Here is a 17,899-nt window from a genome sequence, read left to right on the forward strand (position 1 = left end):
TTAAAAAGTGCTCCTAACACATCCCTTAGACTTGTACAAAAATACAGAATTTCTCAAACAGTTGATTAAAAAGGTGTGTATAAATATTAGTTGCTTTATTGTTGGGAATCTGATTGTGGGATTAATCTTTGTTTAGTAGTGGAGGGAAGCTTCGCTTGAGAAAGTATGATTGTGGGATTTTTGTTGGTTTAATGCTAGTAGGAAAGTCTTTGTATTTATAGTGTCTGGTTAGTTTTGTTATTTGGAAACTAATGTAATATGCAGTCTTGTTTATTATGCAAGATGAATGTGTCAACTGCAAATTACAGTAGCATATATTCAACTTTTTGAATGTATTATATTGGTTAAATACATTCTTGTATACTTCAAAGGTTATTAGGGTTAAATAGAAGAAAATGCAATGGCAAATGTAGGAATTGATCAGTCTCAAAAGTACATTCCAGTCTTTGTAATATATGCCAATATAGCAATTAAGTTGTAAACAGAAATTTATTAATCTGAAGGACATAAAAAAGTGCACTGATACATACACCATTCTAAACACACTAATTTTATAATCACAAATGTAGTTTAGAAAAACTTCTGTACCATTTTTGATGTGTTTAAATGCGTATTTCCCTGCTTTTAATAGAGTTCAACTGAAAGTATAAAAACACATTGTTCTGTGTGTTGGGGTTAGGCATGTTTTCATCTTTGTGTGTGAATTAGCACTTTCTCTTCTACAACTTCCTTTTTTTTGTTTGTAATTCTGTAATTTATTGGAAGAAATGTTATATAAAACTTGAGAGTAAAGTTAAGTTTCCAAAATATATTGTAGGGATACAGGTACATACCCATCTTTGTATTTTTATGAATATTTAGTTACCAAAATATCAGTATTATTTCCCACTTCAAACCATGTCTATTAAACATTATTTAAACATGCTGTGTCTGATCAGAATATTTTTGAACTTTTTTATAGAAAATTAAATTGCATTTCTCATAATTGAAAATAAAAATTCTTGCCTGTAGAAATCTACTTTAAAATTAATTCAGTAACGTCCATGCAAAAGTAGTTTTCCTTGCTTTTCTTTGAAAACTATGTAGTATTTCCCTTGCACCAGCTCAACAAGGTGTTTTTTTTTTTTTTTTCCCTCCTACCATGGATCTCTCTAAGTATTGCCTCGTTGTTATGTTTCCAGAGTTACTAGATATCTTTAAAAGTTAAGCCTTTAAATGTTGAGCTAAATAAGTAATTTAGAAAAAAGAGATTATTTACATGTGTTCAAAGTATGGCTGTAAAAGAGATGTATTTTAAAAAAGCCTGCATATCTGTACATGGTAAGTGTGGCAAATATAGTTGTTAATGAGGTAGTCAGTCACAGTGCTGTGGAGAATCCTGTGTGGTGGTATTCAAAAGACCCACCCAGTTTGTTAGTATGTTGAAAGTCTAGGGTTAGTTTTCCATGGAGCCCAGCTTGTACCAGTGTGTTTTGTTTGGTTAAATAGATGTTACAGTAAAGAAAATTATGTGGAATATAGGTCATGTCCTTCTTTTAGCACGCATAGCCGTACAATTAACAGCATGATCAAATTATTGCTGCATAAGAATAACAGCAAAAGTTGTTTGTAGTGCATTTAAATTGTTCAGTGTATACTGTTGTATTAACCTCTATCACTGTGTAGCTGCTGAGTGGGAAGTTCCTACTCAGTTTTTAAAAATATTTATTTTTGCATTTGCCTGCATTTCTCCTCCACCCCCCAGAGGCTGGTGAGGTTGTGTATGAGGGGTGAAGGTAGGGAGCTGGTAATCCATAACCTTATCATGGAAAGGAAGGTCAAGAGGTGGTGTCAGTTAGGCTTCCCATAATGTTGTGGTGTGTCCAGAAGACTCGACATTGCGAAGTGTGGTTTGCTATTCAAAGTGAAATTCTTAGACCCAGTAGTCACTGTATTCCCAACTTTATTGGACATTCCAGTCTGAAGTGGGCACACACACATTTGCAAAAATTACCTTTATACCTGCTGTGAAAGGCAGGTTGGGAATATGGTACTGTGGAATGCCTATTGAAGCGGTAAGACAGATGCTGGGTACATTGCAACTGTAGTTGGGGTGGGGGAGGGCTGGTAAAGGTTTACTTGCAAGAAGGGTGGAGATTTTTGGGTGGGAGGTGCCTGCTGTTTCATAAGCCAAAAGTTTATTCCTGATTTACTACTGAAATCTCAAGGGAATGTGAAAGGGAAATGTGGAATTTTTGCATTCAGACCTTATGAGTCATGGAAGACTATTGCAGTACTTCATAGAACTTTGTCACTTCATTCAAAACTTGGAGAAGGTGTTGTAACAATTTTGAGTGCTAGTCATGCTTCTGAAGAGAACACAGAGCATTGTTAGTTCTGATCAACCCTTCACATTAATTTTGTTTTGAGAAACAAAAATACAGCAAGATTGATATATATGTACACTTGTGGTGGAGCCCTTTAGGGACCCCCTTTCTGTGACTCAAGAGCAGCTGGTATCTAGTGGGGCAATGTACATGCTGCAATCTGATTATTCAGATAGCACTGATGTCACTGGTGTGATGTGCAGTGTAGCTTAGTGGGGGGAAGGGTAGGGAGCTGACACTAGTCACCTGAGCATTGCACATTGAGTCAGTCCTTTAAAATTTCTGAGAACATTCTTAAATCCCTGACAAATGTATAGACCTTCACCTAAAATTAGGAATTTTTTTTATGTATTTTTTTTTTTTTTTTTGCTTTAGGGAAAGCTTGCTGTGACTTTCTCTTTAGGAGCTTAAAACGGTTAGTTTACACTTAAAACTCAGATATTATGGTCCTAGTGAGGCACTTTTCTAGCTGGGAGGATAGATACTGTTCCACCTCTGTCTCTCTTGCTTTGTTTTTAAAAACAAATCCTAATCTGATGCCTTTTAAAAATATAAATAAATAAATAAATATTTTGTGGTAGTGGGGGAGGAATGATGAGGTACAGCAGATAGGTCACAGTCAGTGCATTTTAACCAGTAATTTTGGCCACTAGTAACTCTGTTACAGGAAACCTAAATAAGCTTCTAATTATACTTCACCTAAAATCTCAATTAATGTGAAGTTTGGTTTGAGAAGAAATAGACCTTTTTTAAATAAAATTGTTTAGTGAGATGCATATGAGCTTCATACTGTCAGTTGTGGATTAAAATTTGTGTATAATTTTAACATGAACATGGTATATGTGTTGGGAGAGAGGGGATGAATGTCTTATATCTGAAATGCTAAGGGGTCATTGAGCTGTATGTGGTGATTATACTCCAAGTGATCAGATTTTTAAGTTAGGGACGCAATACTTGTAGATTTTTGTTTTTGGTATAGTATGTGACTATAAGGCAGGGGTAAGAACACCATGCTAATGTCACATGGGGTTAGTACACTGTACATAAGTATATAAAATTGCAAAGTACAGAGCACTTTTTTGTTTTATGACATATTAGTGATCTGTTCGTTATGCTCAGTGTCTGTTACATGGAGGGGGTGGAGCACGTGACTGAATATCTCACATGGCTCAAAATGAGCGAGAATCTGTTGCAGGAATTTGGAGTCAAAATTCTGCTTAGCAAGTCTGGTTCTTAGTGCCTCATATCTACATTTGTTTTTGCAGATGTGAATAGTGGTGTTTTTTTTTTTAAGGGAAGTTAATTATTGTTAATGGTGGAAAACATAAATTTGGCCAGTTGTTGTGGCATGCAGTATGTAGTTATAGTGAGTATAGACTATTATTTACCCAGTTTATGGATAATTATATTGTAGGAAATTGCATTTTTGTAGATCCTAGATTAGCCTTCTCACAATAAGATAGAGGTGCACATAAGATCACCCGTTTTTTGGCAGTCTCTTAAAGTGGGGTGAATTATAAAAAGCACATGGCTCTTTATTTAAATTTTAGGTTAAGCTTTAAACGTTTTTTCCCTCTCAGCATTGTAGACCTTCAACTCTGCAGGCATGCTAAACTTGAATCATTTTAAGTAAAGCATAATTAAAGGACTGTAAAACATGGTCAGGGAGTGGTTAATCAGCTTTTTTTCTATATAGTAATTAAACTCCCTGAAATCTACAGCAGTGCTCTCTACATGGGGGTACAGCTTGAGGCCTTTCAGAAGCTGAAATTATTGCAGAATACAAATGCCTACTTCGTAAGTGGTACTTTGCATAGAGAACATGTTACTCCAGTGCTTTAGAGTCTTTCCTTGCTTCCATTTAGTTTCTGGGTGGAGTTTAGGGGATTGGCATATAAATCCTTAAATGGTTTGGGACTTGGACACAAGAGATTGCAACTAGGGCCTGGTCTACACTAACCCCCAAATTCGAACTAAGGTACGCAACTTCAGCTACGTGAATAACGTAGCTGAAGTCGACATACCTTAGTTCGAACTTACCGCGGTTCAGACGCGGTCCACACGCGGCAGGCAGGCTCCCCGTCGACTCCGCGGTACTCCTCTCGCCGAGCTGGAGTACCGCAGTCGACGGCGAGTGCTTCCGGGATCGATATATCTCGTCCAGACCAGACGCGATAAATCGAACCTGGAACTTCGATTGCCAGCCGTCGAACTACCGCGGTAGTGTAGACCTGGCCTAGGAGAGGTATCACAAAAAGAGAAGTAATCAGGGGAGCAAATATACCCCCAATTTAGAGGATATAGGGAGCCTGGTGGCAGAGTATTTTCTGTGGTGGATCCTCAACTTTGGAAGTTGCTTCCTTTCTTGGTCCAAAGAGTATCTTTTTTTCCTTTTGGCCTTTTGATAAGGCAATGTGTGACAGCATAGAGAGTGGATAGATGTGTTATGATTTGCTGTTTGGGCAAGTATGGCGTGTCATGTGCAGAAGACTATTGGGGTGTGTCTACACTGCAATAAACACCTCTGGCTGGCCTGTGTCAGCTAACTCAGGCTCATGGGGCTGTAAAATTGTGGTGTAGACATTTGGGCTCAGGCTGAAGCCCAAGCTCTGGGACCTGAAAGGGGGTAGGGTCCTGGAGTCTGGGCTCGAGCCTGAAGTCAGATGTTTACACTACGGTTTTACAGCCCTGCAGCCCAAGCCTTTTGAGCCCAAGTCTTTTGAGCCCAAGTCAGCTGATATTGACTAGCTGTGGGTGTTTAGTTGCAGTGTAGACATATCTTCGGTACATTTTGTGTATTTAATGCTTTGTGTTGTACGAGCCACGTAGGCTGTGGGTTAGCCATTCTAAAAAAATGGTAAAGAAATGAAAATAAATTGAAATTGGTTACAAAATATTAGATGTTATGAAGCAGAAATAAAGAAATTGCTTTTCATTTTTCTCTGAGAATAAGACATAGGAAGATTTGTACACAGTACAAGTATTTACAAAAAGTTGAAATACAGTTCCATAATACTTTCCCAGAAAACCTCAATGTATTCTTTCAATTTTGTGCTTTCTAAATTTCTGTATACATAAAAATCTATTCATGTATCTGTGAGTCAGTAAATTCTTTGATTGTCAAATCTGCATAAAGTGGTACATAGTAAAAACTGTGAGTTAACTGCTGATGAAAACTGGTATACAAATGTGTCTTTTGTTCCTGCCTCACTTTTGAAGGAATCAATATTTTTTGGAAAACTGGCTTTGTCAAGTGGAATATTCAGGACGTATATTTAAACCTGAGCCTAAAGGGTCTACTTGTGTATTTTGCGAGTTATCAAGCATATATATTTGTCTGGCCTTCTATCCTATGGTTGTTTCTGTGTGTGAGCCTTCCTTTTCCTACCTAAATAGGGCAAAAGGTTTCAAAAAGAATTGCAGCATATAATAGAATGTCACGTGGTCTTGCATTGAAGCTTGTGATGTGCTGGGATGGAGGTGGTAGTAAGTAGTTCCATGCTTACCTGTGTCTGTAATTTCCAATCTACCTGTCCATTTAACCTGCCACTGAGGCAACTGCTATTTCGTTTTCTCAGTTGATCTACCGAAAGGACCATTTTGGCTTTTAAATACTGTCTGTGCAGTAAAACTTCTGTTTTACTTTTGGCAGGTTAAGACAATTATCACAGCTTTTAAAATCTATTTAATCACAGTCATCTTTTTTTCTTTAACCCACTTTATTAGTAAGTCAAGATGCAAACTAGTTTGCATATGTTTATTACTTATCTTAATGTTTAAGTAGCTATGTATATTATGAATCAATTTCTGTAGGCTGCTGGAAATAACCTACATTATGGGTTTTATACCTATAGTGCTTTAGTGTCGAATGAATGATGTTCCCCTGCAGAAGAGGATATTCATCATATGTTTACAATAGAAAATCTATAGTATAAACTAAAACACAGCACACTCTTATATTCTCATCACTTTGCAAAAGCTAGTTCCCCTTCAAAATGGTTATTATGAGAAAAGTCTGAAATACAGAATGTAAGTTACCTTGTGTTCTGTATAGTTTTCTTTAGGAATCTTCCCTAGCCCCCTTTCTGTTTGCACACCGACTGCTGTTAGATGTCGCCTCTTTATTTTAGGTATAGTGGGGTTGTACTCAACTAAAAAAATGGCCTTCTGTAAAGATATATTTATGATCGCTCAAAATAAGATGCTCTTTTCAAAATCAAGAGTATTTGGCTCTAACACTTGGGTGGAGAAGTAGTTGTGTGTTTTAATCATAATTTGACAAGAGCATAAATTACGAAAATTATACAAAGAATAATTCATTTTTCGATTAGGAAATGAAATATTAAAATGTTCAAACATGAAAGGTGGGAAAGAACTTCAGTTTCTATTTTAATCTTTACATTTTGGTGTGAGGAGTGTTTGTGATCATGGTATTTCAAAACAATCAGACAATAATATGCAGAACAATGTTTTAGATAAAATGCCTTTTAATCAAGATTACATCACAATGAACTACTTGCTATTTAAGCAGAAAATGGTTTAGTGTCTAAAGAATTTATCAAAATAGTTAAATTTCCTTTCTTCGGTATTAGTACAATTGGAGTTGAATATTCACTTTTGAAAGATTAATTTTTGTGCTCAGCTGAACTTTTGGAATGCTATTTTAAGATATGTAAGTCTACCTTATGTATCTAATCTTTCCCCCCTGGCAATAGCTGGTTTTATTGTTTTGGTAAATAGATGTTACTCTCATATTGTGTATATGTAGGTAAAACTGAAAAGTGGTATTTGTTCATGGTGAACTCTGAGAGTTCTAAAATATACTAGTGCATGTCAAGTGTAAATGGAAATTCTGGTTATAGCAAACCTGCACTTATGGTGTTTACTGTATGTCTACAAAACTTGGTTTTAGTTGTGTTCAGTTTAAGTGTTCAGAAAGGCATTTATCTGAAATCTTAGCCTAAATAATTTAGTTTTAAACTAAATCAGAATAAAGCTGAGCTTTTAATGTTTCACTGTAATCATTCTACATTTATGGTATCAAAAAGGAATTCTAACCTGTTAGATATAAGCAAGGCTAGAGGACTAGTTAAAAGAAAGAGTGACACACAAACACTATATAACAACTCTCTCATCATGGGATCTGATCTTACAAAACTTTTTTCACCTATGTAGTCTTCAAAAGTCACATGAAGGCTTTTAGATGAGTATGAATTTTCAGAATTGGGTCCTAACTTTGGGACTGTGACTGCACAAGAAATTTAGGAAAAGTAACCTGAGTTTAATTAGGCTTTGTCTCCCCTCCACCCTTTTTTTTTTTTTTTTAAGTTTAAAGTGACATGGAAGTTTATTTTCAGGATGGGGCTGTTTGCTTACAAACAAAGACGGGTTGCCCCTAGTTAATGAACATTTTCTTTTTCTACTTTTTTAGAATAAGAAATATTCAAAATTAACATTGTTTAGAAGGGAAGAATTTTTAGTCTGTTCACTGACTTTCTTTAGCTTCTGAATTTAAACCATGCTGATATCAAACACTCTTGTTTTATAATTGCCCTTCTTTACTCATGTGAGTAGTAAAGAATGTAAGTATAATTCTGGTGGAAACTACTGGAGGAAATTTCCTGTGAAAGTTCATTGACAATCTGAATATATCATGGCGGCTGTTGCAGCACTGAAATGGCAGAAGGAAACTTAAAAAAAATCTCTTGTCTTTTGGAATCATATTACTCACTTTGAAGTTGCCTTCCAAATGTCTAGTTGCTAATATCACATGTACTGTCCACAGGCTGACTTCTTGCTGTATGTGTGCTCTGTTGCTTGTGTGAATTACTGCAGTATAGAACACTTAAGTTTATACCATCTTTCTCTTCCACAGAGTTGATTCAGATATGTTGACAATGATAATACGCAGACTGTGTGATCTTAATTGAAAAAATTAATATTCTAGTGTGTGGAGAGAGCTTTCCAGTGTGTGTTCCTTTTGTTAGTGTAAATGTTGTTAAATTTTCTTAAAGCTAACTAGTGAAAACAATTCAATACTAAAAGTATCTTACAGAAATGCCAGTCACAGTCTTCGCTAAAAAGCAAGAAAATTTGTTAAACCAGTGTATATGGCATGCTTCACAGAAGTGATTTTTAATGAATGTTAAGATATTTCCCCCAATTGTATAATTCACTAACAAAGAGCTAAAATTTGCCTTAATCAAGCAAAATTCTATTGAAGTCACCAGGAGCTTTCTTGATTAAGAGTGTCAGAATTTGGCCCTAAAAGAAGCCATTTTTATTTAGCAGTTGTACATGATTATATTTCATTATATGTGCAGAAGTTCTTAACCCAGAACACTTGTAAGAGAACCAGTAATCTTTCTGCCAGGTTGGACACTTAAGTAAACATGTATAGATTTAGATTTTTATTTCATTTGAATTGCGTGTTACCAGAAACTAAGTGTGTAGTTGAGCATACAGTCTGTATATTTGATGATAATTAAAATGAGGGGATCTGGAAGTCTAAGTCTGTATAGCAGAAAGCAAAAGTTATAAACACTGAATTTTATTATAACTCAGACAAGACAAATGAGAAGTACAACAAAGTATAAGCAGGTGGCTGCCTTTCTAATAGATATGGTAATTATTTTTCTTAATTTGTGTTCTATCTGCCAAACTGATAATTCTCTCAAAACTCCTGATCAGTTTAATCCCACTTCTCAAAGATTCAATAGCAGAGTGATGTAACAAGGTCTCATGTTGTGAAGACTCACTCTTACAAAAAAACAGACGAACATTTAATAGTATACTAAGTATTATAACATCCCCTCCCCCCATCTACAATTTTCTAAAGTACGGAAGTATGATATGGTACTTGAGTGTGTGTTATTGGTTCATTTATTCACTAAGTACCCAAATTTGGTGATCCTCAGAGGACTTCCTAGCCATTAATGCAAATTAGTAAGGTTCTGCTCTACTTCAATAACCTTATTTTAGGTTGATTATTATGTGCACGTTGGCATAAGTCTACCTAACTACAAAAAATATGCATTTTTGGTAGGTTTGACTAATACTCGTAGTAGTAGAATTTGCACAGATTGTCTAAATATCTATGTTGGGGCATTTGGCCACTGTTTCAACCAAGAAACCGTGTTTATTTTGCTGCTTAAACACTCTGAAAACCTTGCATTTAGTATAGAAATGGAAAGTGCACTCTAGTATAACTTTTAACTTGTGTGCACTCATACCCACGTAGCTACTCTATTGGTCCACTGTAGAGTGCCACTAAAACTGAGTCATTGTCAGCTATATGGGACAGTACTGTTAAGAATGTTTCAAACACAGAACAGTTGAATAAGCAACAGCAAATTGTTTGCTAAAATAATAATGGCAAAGGCTCTAGAACTAAAATTAGTATGTTGACTCCTTTAAGTACGTAGACATTGGCTAGTAAAGATAACTTTACATGTGTGGGGTTTCTTTCTGGCTTGTTAGTAAAAAGACCCACAAACTAATATCTTTGACTTTCACTTTGACAAATATTTTTAAATTAATGTACATTGCCTTTTGTCTCTGCCCCCCCCCCCACGTTTACATCACTGTGTAGATACAGTTCAATTATTGCAAGTCTATACTACTGCGTGCGTGGGATTAAATCCAGTGATTTAGAATCCGGGACGCTACTTTTGAATTCATGATCAGTAGTAGAGGTCCATCTTACTACTTAGAGCTACAGGCAGCTTTCTAGTCTATACCAGTGGAATGTTTTGAACCACAGCTTTTCAAAATGGCTATTGAAATGAACGTTTAAGCTATTTTGACTCTCTTTAACTGTTGCGGGTTGCTTGAAATTATGTGCAAGGTCATGTGTCAGCGAGGAGTTCTGTTGAATAACCCTGACTTGCATCATTATAATCATTTTGGGCGGGACCTTAGGAAAGTTGGGCATGTAAGATACTGTCAAAAATGTAGTGACACTTCAGCATAGAAAGTTCCTGCAGTCCTGAAAATGTAGTGGGGAAGGAATGGCTTAGAATGGGGTCTAGTTTTCTGAAGACCAATATGGGTGCCCTGTCACAGGCAATATTTCGACTTAAACTAGATAAAGCTCTTGTGAATATTCACTTAAGGAAAATCTTGCCTGGTTCTAAGGGGCTGATTAGAAGACCTGACCCTATTTCTTCCATCTTTAACATACAGTTCTATGAACTTTACTTTCGCTCTATAGATAACATGCATATGTTTGCGAACTGTGTTCTCTATTAAGCCACTTATTTTGGAGTTTCTCTGTCTTGAGGTTCATAACTATAGTTCTACTTATTGCTGCTAATTTGATTTATATTGTCTTGTCCAGTACTTGGTAGGAGTAGGCATTCACTGTTCTGAAATAAACTAAATATTTGCAGTCATTTTGTTATGCAAACTAATGTAGAAATTGGACAGTAACTCCTAGTAAATAGTGATAATCTTATGCTTGGGTTTTGAACATTTGTTAGATTCCAAGATAGCTTTCCTCATGATGATCTCGGGTAATCCTGTATTTTAGTTCTCTATTGCCTTTTCATAGTTTAATGGGGCTTGATTTTGGGTCCTAACCTGTTCATTTTAGGATGAATAGCTGATTTTTCAAGATTCTAAATGTTTTCTGTTTACATTATTGATCAAGTGCAAGTTTCTGTCTCATGGGAGATGGGTGGGGTTATACCTAGTGGTACAGAAAGTTTATCACATTGCTATGGCAAATAACACATCTTCGTTCATAATGGAACTACTAAAATTATAATGTGATAAAACTGTAGTGTAATTGTTGAAGAGAAATGACATCTTCTCTGTGTGGTAATATAGTTCCATAGCTATAAACAGACTAATTTTTCAGTTTTTGTTTTTTTTTAAATTGGTTAGTTTTCTTAAATGTGGGCAAATAGTCATTGCAATAAGTACATTGGTCTTACTTAGGTCTTTAAGTATCCAGCAAATAAAATGAAGCGCATTTAGTAGACCTACAAGTCAATAAATACAAACAACCTTAAACTCTTAACTATATTACTAAGTTAACAGGTACCAGGATAATATATTTGGCTGTGCTATACTCTGGTGAGTCTCAAATAAGGTAAAATAAATAAAACCAATTTAATTTTACAATGTTCACTGTAATTGAAAATATGTAGCAAGTCAAAAATGTAATTGATGAAACTAAGATCAATTTCAGTGTTCCTTTTATGATTATCTTTGGGGACACACAGATATAAAGATATCATTACTTTGAATAGCATAGTTGACGAAATAGTAGAAACATACTGTAACTTTTGGCGTAGTTCTCTGATTATACAGTAGCTCACATGTTCTAGGTTTACACTGTACTGTAACATGGAAACCACTTACATTTTTACCAATGCAGTATGTGGCTTAAAAAAAAGTTAATATTTGTTATAATATTGTCTTTTGTCTTCAAAACATACTTATTTTCAGGAAAATAGGAAAGGAAATAAGTTGTTTGAAAGTTGGTGGTGGGAGGTAAATTATCACTTAATCTATGATAAACTCCATGGTAATTTTTCCTACTGTTGTGAAGCCAATGGATGAAAATCTTTATTTTGTTAAATAGAATTCACAACTATTGTATAAAAAGGAAACTTACATATTTTGTATACATGTAACCTTACTGTAATATAAACTGCTTCTGAGGGATAGCTTAAAATATAATGTAAAACTAAGTATGACTGAAGTATTGCAGAGTAATATTTTTGTGAGCAGCTGAATTTGTCAATGGAATTGAATAAAATCTGTTAGTGACACTTTTTGTAAGGCCTGATGCAAATGTTCAATTAACATCTTTAACATTTCTGTGAGTTACAGTATTGTTTAAATCAGTGGGCTAAACAAAGCTTACGCGAATACAGCATAAAAGTAAAACACTAAGTTATGATAATTTTTATTGAATGCCTTATCTGAAAAATACTATGACTAAAAATAGTTTTATATGAATACTGAAGTAAGCTACCTTAAAGAAATACACTGGGGGGGGGACATGATCTAAACACAAATTGTATAATTTAACTATTCCAGTATAGTTAGAGCAGTCAGACACACCCCTTCCGCCCCAGTGTAGGCACAAAGTGTAACTGTGTTTAGACTGGTTAAACCTTATTCCCATACGGGAAGGGGGAATAGTCTATACTGGTATAATTGCATCCACACTGGGAATTGTACTGGTATAGCTATTTTGGGGAAGTGTGTGGTGGTGGGGGCTTCTTCTTAGAATATGTGCAACATGCCTCAGGTGTCACATGACCAGGATTCATCACCAAATTTGGTCAGCTGGTTGGAGTATTAGCTTTCCCGGCCTGGGCCGGATACTGACCAGGAGTGTGACATGAACGCTGATTCATGCCCCCAGGGGCTCCTAATCCAAATAGTTAGATTGATACAAAATTTTGTCTGAGGGCCAGGCCTTATTGCATAGAGATTTTGTACACATTCCAGATACCTAGACCAATTAAATTGTTAGATATTGGTCATCTTGCTGAACATGAGAGTGCATTTTCTATTATTGAGGTAATAGGGAATTTATTTACAATCTGAAAGCTCTTGTTCTTTTGTCCCTTTTTGTAGGGAAAGGAGAGGCAATTTTTTCAAATGGTACACTTAAAATAATAGAGAGATTACAGATGTGGAATAAATTCCAGGAGACTGTTGCTAATCTGTTTTTCCCATAATTCACACAGTCCACTTGAGGTTTCTAACTATAGAGAAATCTTAAGGTTAAAAATCATAATGTGATTCTGAAAACTTCTAAGCTATGTTGTTTTTGACAAGTAATTCTTAACTATTTACTACATAAAATTTAGTCTAGAGAATTATTACTTTTGTTGGTTGGTTCTACTCTGCTTTTGAGAGTATTCTGCATTTGGGGTTAGGGAAGAGAGACGCAGTGATTTAAAAAAATATTTCAGTTTGGTGGTACAATTGAATTGGGCTCCTAAAAGGGAGCAATAAGCTGATACTGTTTTCTCTTACAGCTATTTAGATTTTAGTATTTCGGTAATAATTTGCTATAGAACAATTACTAAAGCATTATCATCAACTAATACTAACTAAACTTGCCAAAATATATGAACCATTTATGATGCATTGGCTTGTTTTAATTTTGTTTGCTTACTGAATTTTGTGAAGTAGCAAATAATTTACAATAGTTCTTGGTGTGAATTCATATGGTTCTACTAGTTTGAGTGAGTGCAAATAAATCTCTGGTCAAATTTGTTTAAAAAAATTAAAAACCTGTTAATGGGAATCTGCCTGGTAAATTTACCAGGCAGTCTCTGCTGTTGCGGGATAGATGAAGTGTAAATTCTGTTAAACTTATTCCTGTTCAGAGTTCTAGAAGCTCCACCAGTAGCCATCCTCATTCCTTACTTATTCTTTCTTCTTGGAAGGTTGGAGAGTATAGGGTGGAAAGGAAAGAGGATATTTAACCGGCTTTGTTATATTTGGTAATAATTAATCCCTTTTTTTAAGAAAGAAAATATTGTATAGAAATATTAAATTGTGACCTCTGTCCATAAGGAGCTTTATAGAACTTTAAGCTTATCTTGTTTAACCATTAAATCATTGACCTAATACAGTATTTTTTAAATGCACAGCTAGCAGAATTTAGTAAAAGTTACTCTTGCAGTTAAATAGGGAGGTTTTATATAAAAATTAAGAAACACAAACAATGTGTGTATGTATATCCATACAACTATACTTCCACGGTGTGTCCCTGTTGGCTAAAACTTCCAGTTACCAGAGGTGGTTAAAAGCTAGATAGAACTTAAAACATAGTCACTAATCATATGACAGTACCTTAAACACTGCGTTTGAAGAACTGAGTGCTCTTATAAATTCTGCATTTAGTTTTTCTTTGTGGCTAATACTTCTGTGTTTAAAAACAATACTTCTGAGCATTAAAAGTATTAAGATTTTTGCCATCTAGTCAAAGAAAATAATCTGAATCTGGAGCTGCCTAATCAAATTACAACTTTTCACCTTTATGAGAGGTAAACCTAACATTAATTACAGATCTTCCAAAATGTCATTGTAAACTCTCTAGTCTCACAAATGTGAATTTCAACTGAAAATTACACTTTTCTGAATGTTCGCCCACTCTTGTTACACCACCTAAGATTTGTTTTAAGTTTAGTCTGTGCATTTTCCAGCACTTAGTTTCATTCCCTGTGTAGTCAAGTAAAGTCTGGTGATCTTCCATTATGGAGCTCGTTCCAGGATCAGGGGCTTCATTTCCCATCTTTGTCAGGGTCTCTCATATAGCAACACGAGAGAGAAAACAATTTTTTTTCTGTAAAAGGAAAACAAGTTTGTGTATAACAGTGATACTCAGACCTCAGTGGTTCATTAGCCAAATTAGTGATCAGCATTACCCAAAAGAGCCACAGCAGTGTGAATTCATTGTTTCATTTACTATAGTACTATATATTCATATTTAAACAGTATGACATGAAATACTTAGTGTGTATGTCTATAATATATATAAATAATTATCGCATCAAAATGACCAAGTATTATTTTATCAACTACAATTGGTTATTAACATAGTAAAAGCATCCTGATTGGTTAATAATTTAAATCAGTGTTTTAATATCACGTGCTGCAAAGAGCCACAGAAACGCATTGAAAAGCCGCTTGCGGCTCCCGAGCTTCAGTCCGAGTATCATTGGTGTATTAAAACAAACAAATCTCCAAACACTCAAAGAATCAAATTTGTAATAGCAAAGGAGAGAGACTAAGGTAACCTTAATTGCTAACTTCATGCTGTTGAGCCTGAAGAGCAGAATGTACTGTGGCCAAGTATCACAATATCTATTTTTCTCAAAGCTCTGGATTCTGGCATCATGTGACTATGTGAGAATCTAAGATTCCATTGTAAAAAGTTTCTAGCCCTTATAATTGTGGAGAGAACCTTGAAAATGTGACATTAAAGGCTAGGAAACCAGAAGGCAAATGTATTGTTTTTAAGCCAATCTCAAGATTTTTGAACATATTGGGATTGGTAATACTTAGAATAGTAGGTTTAACTATAAACATTATTGCACTCATTGATTATTTAAATTTAGTCTTCAGGACAGTTTAGTGACTCGTCCTTCCTGGATTAACCCCACATTATCTCATCCCACCAAAAATCCCCTCCTCCCCCAGACTTTATAACCGTGGTCAATGAGATAGATCAATACATATTTACATCAAGCTTCTAGCTGATGGGCACATAGGCAATAACTTCTCTGAGAATATCTGTGAAATAGATGTTTTGATTGTTTCTGTTCAGCAGCTGCTCTTTGAAGTGAAGTAACTTGTTGACTTTTTTAATTACAGGCATTAGTGCCTATATTTGCCTAAAATGGCTTTAATATATGCTTAGATGACTTTTTTCCCCCTCTTGAAGTGTAAAAATAGCAGAACTTTGTAAATGCCTCCTTTCCTTAAACACAGTCCCTCCAAACTGGCTACAGTTTGCAGCAGAGACTTTGTATGCAAGTTTCAGCTTGGAGCTGCTTCTTATGGCTGATACAAATCTGTGAAAACTGGGTTTGTAATGGAAATGCTGATGGCTTCAACACCAGCAGCACTAGTAGGCACCACTAAAATATTTGAGGAGGTAGAAGAGCCTTTAATTATGTTGGTGTTTTTTAAAAAAAAAAAAAAAAAAAAGTTGGGGGGTGGGAAAGAAGGTTAGCATTGTGTGCTATTACTAATGGATTAGAAGGCTATGCAGCTAAGATGATTCATAAACAATCCTTTTGCATGTTTGCAAGTGTCTTTCTGCTGGCAAAAGGCATTGTGTTTGGTTCTTCATGCAGTCTTTAGGTGGACAACTTACAATGATCCAGATACCAGTTGGTGGGGAGTGGGAGAAGTGGCAAAACCTGTATAATTTTAAAGCATTCGGTCAACAAAATGAGTTTAGTTAGAGGTACAGTTGTTTGAAGAATACAGATCCTTCATCTGAGTGGAGGGTGGGGCAGGCAGAATCTAGCTTTCAATAAACGTGAAGCTTCTCTAAAGGAGCGAGGTGGGGGGGAATAAAGGGGACTGTGGAGTAGCATCCACAGATCCATTGAAAACTCAGTGGCTGCAAAATTAAAGACCATGTTCTTACTGATGGATGATAGAACTCACCACAGCATGGTGTATCAATTTTTAAACAAGTTAAAACTCTTAAAACAGCATTTCATTATGGTAAAACTCCTGGAAAATGGAAGTATTTTTCTTTAAATAACTGAGAATTTAAATTGAAATATGGTAATAGTTGCAGTGTCTTTTAATTATTTTCCATATTAAATCTCTTTATGGTCCACACTTGGGAATTTACAAATAATGACTATAAGATTAGTCTAATTAGAAGTGTGAAAAATAGTCAAAATTATGTCTTGAAGTGGCCTTAGCTAAAAGCCTATTACCTAATTTATTTTTATAAATATAAGGACTACAGGCCTATGATTTGACTATGCAGTGTGAGCTAATTTGGACATGCTGATAGATAATAGCCTTTAGGTTTCATGCATTCCAAAGCAACTCCCACCCTCAAAAATCTAGTCTGCAAAACAAAAGGGGAGAGAGAGCCTTGGCCTTTCGCACACCAAAAGATTTCTTTTTTAGAATATAAGCCTACACTGAAACTAAATTGCTGCACTGGTGTTAAGTAGCATGGCTGGTGGTTTGTGACATAAGAATGGAGATATATAAAACATTGGCCATATGTGTACTTCAGTGTTACTCTTAAAAATCTCTGGTAGAGAGATCCAAGCACACACAGGTAATGTGTACATCTGGGGTGTGGGGGAAACAATTGATCATACCTTGACATTTTTTTTTTTTTTTTTTGTAAGGGAGAGCGGAATGTTCCTTTGTGCGACAAGATAAGGGCCACATTTTCGTCTTGAATGTTGCATATAGATGTATGCAACTCTCCAAAGCTGCTTCTGTGGTTGGGTTTGTATGTGCGAAAGGAAAATGAGACATGCATCATGTCTGAGATTAGAATCAGATCCTCAAATTTAAATCTAGCATGCTTTGAGTTTTGAGAGATCTATCTTTGTTGAAACTTTAAAACCTTTCCTGTTCTGCATGTAGTGACGCATGGTGTTCTTAAACTGGGGGAGGGGAAGTGCGGCAGCTGTGTAACACATAACTTGTTACCTAGGCCTCCATTTGTGTGAATAACAGTGTTTTTAATCTGAATTGCGGCAGTAGGATTTGCAGTTCAAGGATGTCCCTCTCCAGTAAAATAAAGATGCTATGGTGTATCTGTGTTTTTAGTATTTGAGAAACTACTTGTAGTTAGCAACTATCTCTTCTTGTTGAACAATTTGATTAAACTTGCTCATCTGGTATTTTGAGGGGGAAAATACTTCATTGTTTCAGAAAAAAATTAATCTTAAATACTAACTATATTATAATGTTGACAACTTAAGTATTTGAAGCCTGTTCCCCAATATTCCTTCTGCTGGCAAACATTTTGTTTGGTTTTATGAGCTTATGGCCCAAATTAGGTAAAA

General features: G+C 35.4%; 1 protein-coding gene across 1 annotated transcript in view; it reads left to right on the plus strand.

Annotated features, from left to right (window-relative positions):
• The window catches only part of IGF2BP3 (insulin like growth factor 2 mRNA binding protein 3), a 179,793-nt gene that overhangs the window by 3,016 nt on the left and 158,878 nt on the right, over positions 1-17,899 (plus strand). The gene's annotated exons all lie outside the window — the stretch shown is intronic.

This window comes from Emys orbicularis, chromosome 2 (genome assembly GCF_028017835.1).
Source record: "Emys orbicularis isolate rEmyOrb1 chromosome 2, rEmyOrb1.hap1, whole genome shotgun sequence".
In the NCBI taxonomy this organism is placed as follows: Eukaryota; Metazoa; Chordata; order Testudines; family Emydidae; genus Emys; species Emys orbicularis.